This window comes from Sarcophilus harrisii, chromosome 3, assembly GCF_902635505.1.
Source record: "Sarcophilus harrisii chromosome 3, mSarHar1.11, whole genome shotgun sequence".
In the NCBI taxonomy this organism is placed as follows: domain Eukaryota; kingdom Metazoa; phylum Chordata; class Mammalia; order Dasyuromorphia; family Dasyuridae; genus Sarcophilus; species Sarcophilus harrisii.
Window position 1 is genome coordinate 502,390,290 of NC_045428.1, and position 13,865 is coordinate 502,404,154.

Sequence of the window (13,865 nt, forward strand, 5' to 3'; positions counted from 1 at the left end):
GTGAATTATCCAACATAGTAATAGCAGAAAAGAGTAAGGAATGACAAGTGAAGGAAGTTGGAGTCAGGTAAGTCAGGTAAGGTAAGTGCGTCTTGAACTCCAGTGTAAGCATTTGGGTGAGTCATGTGTTGATATGGCAAGTTGCCTGAGTAAGGAAAGAATATGTTTAGAATTGACTTATGGAAAGATAATCCTAATTCTGGTCTATCAGAAGAGGAGGAGCAAAAACTGGAGATGGGGAGTCCTTGGAATGGATTGTTGCACACAAAAGGTAGTGCATGATGCACTGGTATAATTTCATTATTATTTTTAAAACATTTTATATACATAGACTTCTTCTCTGTGGACATTACTTGTCATAACAGGAGGAAAGGTATTAATTAAAAACAAGAATTTAATTCTCAAGATTTTGTACTTTAATACTTGTTAAAGACCATGTAATTCATAGTCTTTATTCATAATTCATATAGTTTGCTAATCTCAGTATAGCTATCTATAATTTTTTATAAAATCTGAGTATGGTCTGTGATTGCATAATATTTATATAAATTTTTTCTTTTAACATAATTTTGATAGCTTCTGTTTTTATCTCACCTTTAGTTCCCACCATTTTTAACTTTCTTCCCTATTCAGAATCATCCCTTTGAAAAAATAGTAGCTCAGAAAAAGTAATTGCTATAACATTCAAGTCTGACAGTATATACTATGTTTCTCCATTGTAATCCTCTAGTTCTGCAAAGAAGGGAGGGAGGTTCATTTTTATATCTTCTTTCAGGTCTGTTTCATCATTATAATTCTATAAGATTTAGTGCTTATTCATTCTTTTCATTTACATCATTTTTTTCTGTCTGTGTTTTGTTTGCTATTTAAAGCACTCATGTTTCTGCCATTATTAAAACTTAGAGTCCAGTTTACATTTTTCCATATGTATGTTTTTCTCCTTGCTTTCCTTTATTTTTTTAAGAATTTAAAAAATTCTGAACTGCACAACCACCAGATAAAATCAGCACATTTATAGTTAGTCTATAAGCATTTGTTGAGTACTTATTATATATCAAGCATTATGCGAAGTATTGGGAAAATAAATAAAAGAGACAGATCCTACCCTCTAGGAGCTGACATTCTAATGATAAAGTCAGCCAGTAAAAAGAAACTGAAAAGAGTTGGCAGGAAGGTACCAGGCACAGCATCATGATGGAAAAATCCTGAGGAGTGCAGCCTGCTAAACAATGATGAGATGATATGATGATCAGTTCTGACTTAAATAGCACTTTTCAATAGCGAGGTGATTCAGGCCAGTTCCAATGGTTTTGTGATGAAGAGAGCCATCTGCACATAGAGAGAGAATTGTGGAAACTGAGTGTGGATCACAACATAGTATTTTCATTTTTTTGTTGTTCTTGTTTGCTTGTATTTTGTTTTCTTTCTCATTTTTTTCTTTTTGATCTGATTTATCTTGTGCAGCATGATAATTGTGGAAATATGTAAAGAAGAATTAATTTCATATATTTAACATATATTGGATTACTTTCCATGTAAGGGAAAGGATGAGGGGAAGGGAGGGAAAAAAATTTGGAACACAAGGTTTTACAAGGGTGAATATCGAAAACTATGCATATGTTTTGAAAATAAAAAGCTTTAAAACTAAAAAAAAAAAAAGAAATGATAAGATGATTGGCTTGGGTACCATCTTTAAATGGAAATTTGGAGTAGCTGTCCAATTTAGAGGGAGGGATCCTCAGGGCAGAGGGCACTTTCATGGTGTGAGTTTTAAAACTGAAGTGATCTTCCAAGGTGGAAGGTAGATGGCAAACAGAAGTTAATGACTTGTCCAGGGCCGCATACTAAGAGTCTGAGCTCAAATTTGAATTCTGGTCTTCCTGATTCCGAGGCGAGATTTTGGCTCAGGACATCTCATTTCTCCCCTGGCTGTAGTACTTTAGGACTTTGATTTCTCTTAACCATGCTTCCAGAAAATACATTAAAGAAAAGCTCATCATCTTACAAGATGTCATGTCATCAGACCCTCTAAATGAAGAGCAAAGCCATGAACTCCAAAACCTCCATTTAAGGAGGGAGTTCAGCTCAGAATATCTCATTTCTCACCTGGCAGCACTATTTTGAGATGTCTCTGACTTCTTTATCATACTCTAGCAAATTCATTATTGGGAAAATCTCATCATCCTGCAGTTCCATCAATATGGTATTTGGCATTGTATCTCATCACTACCACCACCCCTTCTTGGATGGTGGGGCCATAAACTCCAAATCTTCCATAGAGGAAAAGAAGAGGGGTTAACTCAGACACCTCATTTTCTCATCTGGCTATTCTACTTTGGGACTTCTCTGACTTATCCATCATACTCTGTGTTGGGTTCCTTTCCCTTTCCTGGACTCTACCCCCTACTCTTACCCCCTATCGGACTTTCAGTTTCCTTTTGTATGCTCTTCTCCTTAGAGTGGAAGATTCTTAAGGGCAATGCTGTCTTTTTCTTATTTGTATCCCCAGTACTTAGCATAGTACCTGGCACATAATTAGTGCTTAATATATATTTATTGAATTAAATTGAATCTCTCTTTACAATATAAAGAATTCATACTTTTATATTCTCTTCTGATTACTCATTTATATTGGTTTTTTAAAAATATTTCTCTTGATTTTTGTGTTTGTATTTCAAAGTTTCTATTCAGCTGTATTCTTTTTAATAGGAATACTTGGAAATCCTCTAATTCACTAAATGTTTGCTTTCCCTCTGTAGTATTATACTCACTTTTGATGGTTACTTTATTCTGGTTAGTAAGTTTGTATATTTTGCCTTTTGGAGTATGACATTTCAAATTCTCTGCTCCTTAATAATGATACCTACTAAATCTTATATAAACCTGATTGTTGCACCTTGATTATCGAACTTTTTCTTTGTCTTCTTGTAGTAGCTTTTCTTTGACTTAGAAAGTTCAAGATTTTTCTTATGAAGTCCTGGAAGTTTTCATTTCATTTCATTTTAGGAGGTTGATGATTAGGTTCTTTCTTTTTTCATTTTTCCTTCTGGGTTTTTTTTGTCATGGTTTTCAGAAAGTTTGACTATTCTGTTTACCTCTGTTTAACCTGTTTTCTAGGTTATTTTGTTTTCTTTGTATATGCCTTATTTTAATTTTTTTAATCTTTGATTTTGCTTTAATATTTCTTGTCTTATGGAGCCATTGCTTTCTCTTTGGCCCATTCTAAATTTTAATGGAGTTTGTTTCTTGAGAAAGACTTAATACCTTCTGTTCAAAGCTATAACTTTTTGTGTGTTCTTTTCTCCTGAGCTATTGTTTTCCTCTAATATTGCACTTTGTATTTCTGATTTCAGTTCGTCCAAGTAATCTTGTCATTTTTGTGGGCAAGACTTTTTTTTTTTCTCTGACACCTTATTTGAAATAGCTTTAGGATTGCTTTTTTTTCTGGCTTTATCTCGTGAGCTTCTTTCAGCCCAAGGTATTTCTTCCTTGTGCTTGGTATTTTCTCCTATTTATTCTTTTCTCTAGTGTTTCTGGATTGGGATTTTGTGTTTGGGTCATCTCTGCTCCCTTTCTTATTGTTGGATGATGCCAGCAGATCCTTTTTTGTCCTGACTGTAATACCTAAGTAATTACCAACCTTCTGCCTGGATGACTGGATTTTGGCTCAGTCTCCTGGTAACTTGTCTTTGGTTTTGACCTTATCTCCTTCTTGCAGTTCTCAAAACAGTTTTTGGCTTTGTCCCTTTGCTCTTTTTCCAGATAGTTTTCACCCAGACTATGTTTATGGTGCTAGTAACAGGCTTCCTGGGAGACCCTTGGTGCATGTTTTCCCAGCTGCTTCCTTGGCCCACTATCCTGCTATGGTTGTCTCAGACGAGTTATTTAGGTGCCAAACTGTCAGGACACTAAGGATCACTTACTGGGTTCTGTTCTTGGCTTTTATAGGGCTATTCCTTAATAGGAACTTCCTCTCTGCTCTGGTCTGGCAGCATTGCTTTTCTTAAAGGAGGGTTTCTTCTGAGCTGGGGGCTGAACTGCTTGGGTACTGGTTTGCCCTGCCTCCTATGCATTTGGCAGGGTGCTTAATTCCTAAGCTGCCCAGGTGCTAAGCTATCTGGACACTGGTCATTTTGTCCTTGCTCTAGATCCAGAATTTGACTTGTGCCTGCCTGGGCTTCTCTTAGCTCTGAACTTCCAAAGAAGTCTAGCTATCTTTGTGTGCAGTACTAGGACTACGTAGCGGAACTCATACTTGTTTCTCTTTGGTTTTCTTTATCCTTGTTTCTTCTGATATGTTACTGGAAATTTTACTGAGGAGTTTTTTTTTGAGGGGGGGAGTGGAACAGAGGGAGTGGGAGAGGATTGGAACTCTTCTTGGTTAAATACACTGGTATCTTCTTATCTTCTTGCTGCTAAAAATTAGGTGATTCAACCCTCATGTTAATCATTCTTACTCACTTTTCTTTTATAGTATTATTTAGTCACATGAACTGAGTTCACTCCAACAGTATTTGTCATGTGTGTATATGTGTGTCTCTTTCATTCTCTTTCTCTCTTTTTCTCTCTTACTAGTTTATTTCCCTCACCCAAACACATTTTATTTCAGTCAATTTTGGTAGGAGAAGGGTCTCTCTTTTCAACATTGCTTATTTATGCAGTTCCCAACCAGAGTAGTAGATTTTTTTTTATCAGATTCTCTCTTGTTGAAAATTATATTTCATTCAAATTTCTCATAGCACTTTGTCTGGCTTTCTTTTCTATCTTGCATCATATTTGTCTGTATAATAATAAAAGTTAAAATTTACATGGTACTACTATGTAGCAAGTACTTTACAAAGATGATTTCATTTTATTTTCACAACAGCATTGGGAAGGAGATTCCATGATTATCTCCATCTTATGGTTGAGGAAACTAAAACACGTAGAGCTGAAGTGACTTCCCCAGGGTCTCACACGGCCAGCAGATGTTTGAGGCTGGATTTGATTTCAAGTCTCCTCAACTCCAGGATCAGCACTCTGTCATTTGGGGTGTATATGTCCTATCTCCAGTGTCCCCACTAGACCACTTTTCCTAAGGAAAAGGACTTTATCAAGTTTTAGCTTTGTATTTGATCAGCATCTTACATATATCCTTAATGAATTTTTTCTTTTATTTTATCTACTTGCCAAATTAGAGGACTACCACTAAGTAAGCGTTCTCCTTGTAGGATCATATTCCAAGAAGCAGCAGGAGCATGGAAAGAGTACTAGACAGTAGAGTTAGTAAAATCTGAGTTTGCGTCCCAGCTCTGTCCTGTGTAATGTTGGGCAAGTAGTCTATGGATCACTGAAAATCATGAAGTGGATTTTTAAGAGAAATAGTTACATCACACTTTGTGGAGTTCAGCAGACAATGCCTTCAATGCCTGAAGGATTTCAGTGATAAAGAATAGAAGTCTTTGCCCTCTAAAAGCTTATATTTCACTAAGGCTGATTTGTTAATGACATCACTAATTATAACAGATATGGGATAAGTAATAAAGTCATTAATAAGATGAAAGTTCCTATATACACCAAAATATTGAGAGCAATACTTTTTGTGATAACTAAGAATTAGAAATATAATTAATGCCCATTGATTAGGGAATGGCTAATCAAATTATGGTACACGAATGTAAAAGAATATTACTGTCCTGTAAGAAATGATGTATATAATGAATACAGAGAAGCATGAAAAGACTTACTTGAGTAATGAACTAAGAATTAGGAAAACAATACATACATTGACTACATTACCCATTTAAATGGGGAAAACAACCACAACATAATCAAAAATGAATGTTGCAACATTACATAGAACAAATTTGACTCAAAAGATAGATGATATTTATACCCCATCTCTCAAGATGAGAGGTCCACAAGTATTGTATACTGCACATATTTGTAGACTTTAAAAAATGTATTATGTTTTACCGATTTTTTCTCCTCTTCCTGCTGCTTCTTTTCCTCCTCCTCCTCTTTTTCTTTCTCCTCTTCCTCCTTCTCCTTGTCTTAAAAAATAATATTTAAGCTGCCCTTTTTGTAGTGGCAAGGAAGTAAAAATTGATTCTATGCTCATCAGTTGGGGAATAGCTGAATAAATTATCTTTTAAATAATGAGGTGATGGTGATTCAAGACAATTCCAAATGACTCATCATGGAAAGATTCATCGGCATCCAGAAAGAGAACTATGGAGACTGGATGTGGATCAAAACATAGTATTTTCACCTTTTTTTTTGGTGGTGGTGGTAGAGTTTGTTTGCTTGTGTTTTTTGTCTTTTTCATGTTTTTTTTCTCCTTTTGATGTTATTTTTCTTGCACAGCATAACAAATGTGGAAATATGTTTAGAAAAATTACACGTTTAATCCATAGTGGATTGCTTGCTGTCTAGGGGAAACAGGGAAGGGGAAAATTTTGGAACATAAGGTTTTGCAAAGGTGAATATTGAAAACTATCTTTGCTAGTATTTGCAAAAATGAAAAGCTATTAAAAAATAATACTCTGTAGAGGAAGAATGGGGAGGAATACTCAATTATGATATTGTCTACAAAATAAAAGATATCAATAAAAACTTAAAGAATACAACAAAGTACATTTGAGAAGAAAGCCCATTTATCAGGAAAGGTGAATAAAGGCCTTAGGATGAAGTTACCAGAGTTCAGCCTTGAAGGAGAGAAAACATTTATCCAGGCAGGGATGCAGAGGTATTTTGTTTTTTCTGTCAAAATTGTTCCACTTAATTTAGCTGATTCAATTCCTTTCATTACATAAATTGCTAGAGAAACTAGTAAACCAGTTACTAGAGGCCGAATACAGGGGCAAATTAAAAAGACTGATTTTACATTAAATGCTATTTGGCAGTGTTCAGTGATATGGAGATGGGAATGGGATTGCAAAAATGAATGGAAAGATACAATAACTGCTTAGGAATACCAGCAGTATTTACTCAGTTTTCGGATGAAAATTTTGGGATTTGGGGTCTTTTTGTTTTATCTGAGATAATGGGAGGATAATCTGTATTCCCTTTGAAACTTACCTTCTGCTCTATTATGTTCATTTTTCTTTATGTGTGATTTAATGTGCCATTTTTAGGCAAGAACTAAATTTAGGAAAGTGAAAATTTCCTCAAACTTCTTATTGTTTAGTATTGATGTATGTACAGATATTTTAGATGTACTGAATTTTTAGTATATCTTAACAGCTTAGAAAACCTGTTCAGAGCATGATGATAGGACAGAGAATATTGATCTAGGAATATGGAGAGTTGTGCTATAGGTCTGATAAAATCATAGTCAAATGGATTGTTATTAGTTAAAGGAATTTTTCTTAATATCTAGTCCAGCTCTTTCCTTTTGTGCAGTAGAAAACTGAGGCCATATACTACACATGGTAGCACAGGGACTTCAGCCCAGAACTTCCAATTCTGAATAAAGTGCCTGTTACGATTAGATGTAAGAAAGACAAGGTTCTGTAAAGGGGTTCCTAAGAGATTAGGACTCTAACCCTGTCTCTTAGTGCTTAGAAATTATGTGATCCTGGACAAGTCACTTCTAAATTTTCAGATTTTTCATTGCAAAATTGTAAGCAAGTGAAGAACATACTTTGTAAACATTAAAGAATTTTTGTCTCTCTAGTGTTAGTAAGAATGTAGTTATTTTTCTGGGGAAGATCAAACAGAAGACTAAAAGGAAATTTAAAGAGGAGAAAGGCTGCTTATACTGGAGGGATAAGATATGAAAAACTAAAGGTTCGATTAATCACAAGGAACTGCATTCCAAGGGTAGAGATTGTCTTCTGATAGTTCTGACATACTGTTTTAACAATAAAAATAAAACAATAATTGTCACATTTTGGTCTTTTAAATTTTGAGTATACATATCCATGACACACCAGAAAAGAAACTGGATTCTTTTCTTAAGGAATTTGTACAATTTTCTTTACTTTTAAACTCTTTTCAGAGTTGTCTGTCTAGGATTCATTTGAATTGATGGAGTCCATTATCTTTATCTCCTGGAGCATTTGTTTAATAAAAGTGAATTTGGCTTTCCTCAGCCCTGTTCTATATGATTTACAAATACTTAACTGAACCATGTTTTATGTACCCGTGATTTACCAGCAAATTACAAGGTAAGCATTTTGTTTCAAACTGATGGAGAAAATCTTTTGCTCAAGATGTTGAACTCAAAGGATGTGTAAGATTTTGGAAGGCATGTGGGATATAGTTTTCAATTTAATGCATTCAAGAAAAGGAAAACTAAAGCTTAGAAATATTTTCTTATTAATTGCTTTCTAGGAATATTTTCTAGATTTATAGGACATTTTCTTAGGAGGTGATTGCTCAAGATCATCCCAGATTGCTCAATGCAGATAAATAGTTGAGATCTTGATTCTGATGCCAGCTTGAAACTCATTCTTGCTGTGACTTTGAACCTATCTCTTAATTTTTTTGATGCTCTCTTCTCAGGTTTTAAAAAAATCCTTTTGTAACTCTTCATCCTTAATGTTAAGCAGGGAGCTTTTCAGGGCACTGTGCTGGTCTTCTTCTCTTCTAATTCTATATTATTTTACTTGATGATTTCTTCAGCTCTTATGTATTGAGTTATTATCTTGTTACTGATTATGCTCAGATACACTTGTGTAGCCCTAACCTCTGTTTAGTCTTTCATCTCCAACTGCCAGTTAGATGTCTTAAACTGAATATCCCATATTCAGCATGGATAAAATGAACTCATCTTTCCTCACAAATTCTTTCCTCCTCCCAAGTTCTTATTGCTGAAAAGTTAATACCATTTTATTAAACCTCTAGGGTCACAACTTAAGTGCCATCCTGGACTCCTCACTCTTTCTCATCACACCTCCCAATATTTGATTTGTTGCCAAAACCTGTTGATTTCATCTTTCAGTGCTGAAAATTGAATGGATGCCTATCAAGTGGGGGAATGACTGAATAAATTATGATATATGAATGTAATGGAATATAATTGTTCTGTAAGAAATGATGAGCAGGCTGATTTCAGAAAAGTCAGACTTATTTGGACTATGTTGAATGAAGTGAGTAGAACCAGAACATTGTACAAGTAACAACAAGATTATGGGATGATCAACTGTGATAGCCTTGATTCTTCTCAACAATCTGGTGATTCAAGGCAGTTCCAATAGATTTGGGATGGAAAATGCCAGTCATATCCATAGAGAGAACTATGGATATTGAATATGGATTGAAGCATAATATTTTCATCTTTTTTTGTATTTGTTTTTTTCCCTTTCTTGTGGTTCCCTCTCCCCCAGTCTGGTTTTTATTTTACAACATAACAAATATGGAAATATATTTAAAAGGATTGCACATGTTTACAGATTGTTTGCTGTCTTGGGGAGGGGGATGGTAAGGGAGGGAAAGAGAAAATTTGGAACACAAATGTTGAAAACTATATATATATATTTGGAAAATTTTTCTGAAATCAGTCTGCTCATCATTTCTTATAGAACAGTAATATTTCATTACATTCATATACCATAACTTATTCAGCCATTCCCCAATTGATGGGTACAGTAACAAGATTATGTGATGATCAATTACGATGAACTTTTCTCAACAATGTGATGATTCAAGGCAATTCCATTAGACTTGGGGACTGAATATGGATTGAATCATAGTATTTTCATTTTTATTTGTTTGTTTTTCTTTCATACCTTTTCCCCCTTTGGATTGATTTTTGCTGTACAATATGGTGAATATGGAAATGTGTTTTATTTTTTCAGGATTTCCTCACATGCCTCCGTTTTTTTGAAGGTTCACCTTTCTGTCATTAATTAATGATTAGGCTTAGCTTTGCAGGATGTTATTTTTCATTGGAGTTTGATTCTTTGATCTTTGAAATGTCCTGTTATATTATTTCCTCTTATTTCTCATGACTATAGAATAATACTTTTTTTACTGGAATTAGTATTCCTTCACAGATGACAGTACTTCTCCTAGCTACTGACAAAATGTATTGTTTCTTAATAAAACTAGGAAACTTAATCACTACATGCCATATACTTTTAAATGTGGATTTTTTGGTCTGATGAAAATCCATGAATTCAATTGGTCAAGAATTCTTCAGTTTTCTTGTATAATTTCTTTCAGTGTGATATTCAGTATAGTATGAGAATCTCCTGAGCTTTTAAAATATTACTATCTTTTGCTTCTCTTCTGCCAAATTTTCATATACTTAGGTATTTTTGTGTTCTACATCTTCCATTTTTTTCTTTTAGATCCTTAACTTTGCAGAAAATCTTGATGTAGTATTCTATTTTTTAAAATTTCTGTATTAAAAGTTCTGATTGCTAACCTAATTTCATTCCTAATAACTTTTTTTTTCTTTTTTGAACTAGTATGAACTTTGTTGCTGTTGTTTCATGATCTCTGTGGAATCCTTAATTTGTTTTTTTGTTTATTTTCTTGTGGATTCAGCTTCAGCTATTTAGCTATTCAATATTGCACATTTCCTTTTCCTGAGGTTTTTTTGAGTTATAGTGTTTTGCAGGAAAAAAACCATTCTCTTATCATGCTAATCACTAAAAATCTTTAATAGCCTCCTTAAAAAGTTCAAATTGGAGTTTTGAATTCTATTTTCTCATTTATTCTAGTTTTTAATTGGTTTTTGCTCTAACAAATTATTAGTCTTAACTCTCTATAGACACTTGCTTCAGGAATGACTCCCACATCAGCTTTAAATTGTTTCTTGTCTGTTAAAACATAATCCATGTTTTTGATGATATTATTTGGTAGTCATCATAGTTAAAGCACAAATTAGTTTCCAAAATATTTGTGATATATTGGTGTGAAACTTATGTGTATGTAGTCTGTCCTCTAACATTCTTTACTACTAAACCTTATTTTTCCACATTTTTTTTACCTTCCTAATCTGTGCCTACCTTTGCATCAAAGTCACAGAATATTAAAGTATATGTTAATTTTCTTTGAATGGTCTATTTGAGTTCTTGGAAGAATGTCTATCATCTCTCTCTTCTTCAACAGATATTGGTAGTCTTTTTCAACTACTTATCATGAGTACTACAATATGAACTGACCAAATGTTCCACAAAATATTTTTTGTTTTCTTTGAATGCATGATAAAATCAATTCTACTAGTGTGATGGGCTGAGGCTTGAGTTGATGCACTGAGTTCCCAAGCACGTGAGGCTAAATAGTAATTGGACTATACTCTATTAATATACATGCTTGGATAAAGAATGCCCCCCGCCCATTCTCTGTGCAAGTCCTGATGTGTTGTATAGGAAATGACGATTTTGATGGGTGGAGGCAGAGGGAGACAGGAAGAGAAGCTGGGGGGGATTGGGCCTGGGTTCTATGCTGGTAGCTGCTGGTCGTGTGGGTGCTGGTCTAGCTAGCTTCTTGACTCAGCTACACACATTGCTATTGCCCATTTTCTTCCACCTCCGATCTTTCTTCACTGAGAATAAAGACTGACGATTTTCTCCTAACCTGAATTCCTGATTCTGGCTGATTTTAAAATACGCGGTCTTCACATACTAGTTCCTTTCTTTTATTTTCCAAGGAATGTCCTTAAGCTCTCCTTTTATTTAATTATGACTTATTTATTTTGATTTCATTTATAGTGAGGGCAGCTAGGTGGCACAGTGGATAGAACACTGAGCTTAGAATCCAGAAGACTCATCTTCATGAGTTCAAATCCAGTTTTTAATACTTACTAGCTCTGTGAACATGGGCATGTTCCTTAACCCTATTTGCCTCAGTTCCTCATCCATGAAATGAACTGGAAAAGGAAATTGCAAGCTACTCTAGTTTCTTTGCCCCCCCCCCCCCCCAAATAAAGAAAACAAACAAAGGAATACCAAGAAAACCCCAAATGTGGTCATGAAGAGTTGGACATGATTGAAGTGATTGGACAGCAAATTTATGGTGAGCATGTCAAGATTGATACAGTTCAGTTTCTTTAGTTGGATGTCCACTAATTGAGCATTGGAAAAGTATCTCATATTTAGAGTAACTATCTCACATTTATCGATTGTCTGAAATGGATGATTCTTATTACTCTCTTGATCTTTTTCTTTGATTCTGAAAGAATTAGAAAGAACCTGTACAGAACTGAAGGTCATTTTGTATTTTGTTTCTTTTATTGTATACATGGTCAAAAATCATATTAATAAGGGACCAATCCACAGATGATGAGAATTTTCTGGAATACCACATAAACATACACATGTGTGTTTACATATATGTGTATGTATATAGGTATGATTGATCTATACATATATATGCATGTATATATCTACCAATGATTCTTATCATCAGTGAATTGGTCCTTTAGTATACTATACAGTGTGTGTGTGTGTGTGTGTTTGTGTATGTGTGCTGTCACTTCTTTGGACCTTAGTATCTCCATTTGTAATATGTAAAGCTGAATGATTTCTGAATTCCTTTTTTAGTCTTCACTTTCAGTGATTCTCTAAAATAATTTATAGTATCAAACATTTGTTTGTTTAAAGTGTTCTGATTTATATTTTATTTCGTGTTTAAATTGTAGATTAATAAAGAAACGAATGATGCTATGTAGAAATAGAGTGGAGTTAAAAAAAAAAAAAAACCAGGCCTAAAAAACTAGAGATCCAGGTTCTAGATCAAGTCAAGGTCAGACCTTTTGGCCCAAGTATGTGACCTTGGACAAATTATGTGACTTCTTTGGTTCTTAGTTTCTTCTTTTGTTTCATAAGCATATTGAATTAGGAGCAGAGACAGAGTTAGAATGAATATTAGAGATCATTTAGGCCAGATGAGGACATTAAACCCCAGAAAGCATGAATAATGCTCTGTCTGAATTCACACAAATACTGTCAGAGGCAGAACTCAAAATTAGGATCTCAGATTCCTGACGCAGAGCACATCATCATCATCATTGTTAACCTTTAGCACTTTAAAATTTTCAAAGCACTTTACAGATATTAAAATATTATCTCATTATATCCTCCTAATAACCTTGGAAGATAGATGCTATTATTCCCTCCATATTATAACTGAGGCAACTGAAGCAGAGTTTGAAAGTGACCTGCCCAGGATCACATAGTTATTAAGTATCTAAAGCTGGATTAGAACTCAGGACTTCCTGACTTCAGGTTCAGTGTTCTAGTCACTGCATCATGTAGCTGTTGTTCTCTGTGGTCTTTTGGAGCTCTAGCTATATGACTTATTCTCTGTATATATATGGGTACATGTACTTGTTGCATAAATACATATACACATATATGAGGGACAGAGTAATACCTGATTAAATCCATTTATTGAAATTTCCTTATTTGACCATCATAACATTCATTCATATTGCTGATAACTTTTAAAAATTGAAACATAAAATAATGATGTGGTAGCTAAGGTGCTAGATTTAGAGTCAAAGAATCTGTATTAGAATAAAAGTTTTGCTACTTCCTACTTGAATTCATTTAATTTTTCTGGACTTCAGTTTCTTAATAAAGTCCCTTAATTTTTTAAAGTCCCAATTCTAAATCTGTGATCCTTAAATAAATTTCCTATTTACTTTAATGTTCTTCAGGGAAAAGAATCAAACACAATTTTAATATCTTTAAGCTTTATTTGAAAAAATCCCCAATTCCAGGGCTAGTACAGCTCTGGAATTGGTTTTCCTAGAAGGCATACTGTCGGTAAACTGTACCTTTGCTCCCACCTAGGTTACAAAGGCAAGAGCCTAGCCATTATATAAAAAAATTGCATTTCCTGGGGTCTGTCACTTGGCTGCCTCTTACTTCTGAAAGCCTGAAGAATATTAGTCCTCCACAGATGAGCTCCAGTCACTGAAAATAATT

At 34.3% G+C, this 13,865-nt stretch overlaps 1 protein-coding gene across 2 annotated transcripts in view; it reads left to right on the plus strand.

Annotated features, from left to right (window-relative positions):
- Positions 1 to 13,865, plus strand: part of FCHSD2 (FCH and double SH3 domains 2) — a 354,207-nt gene that overhangs the window by 112,223 nt on the left and 228,119 nt on the right. The window lies entirely within an intron of this gene.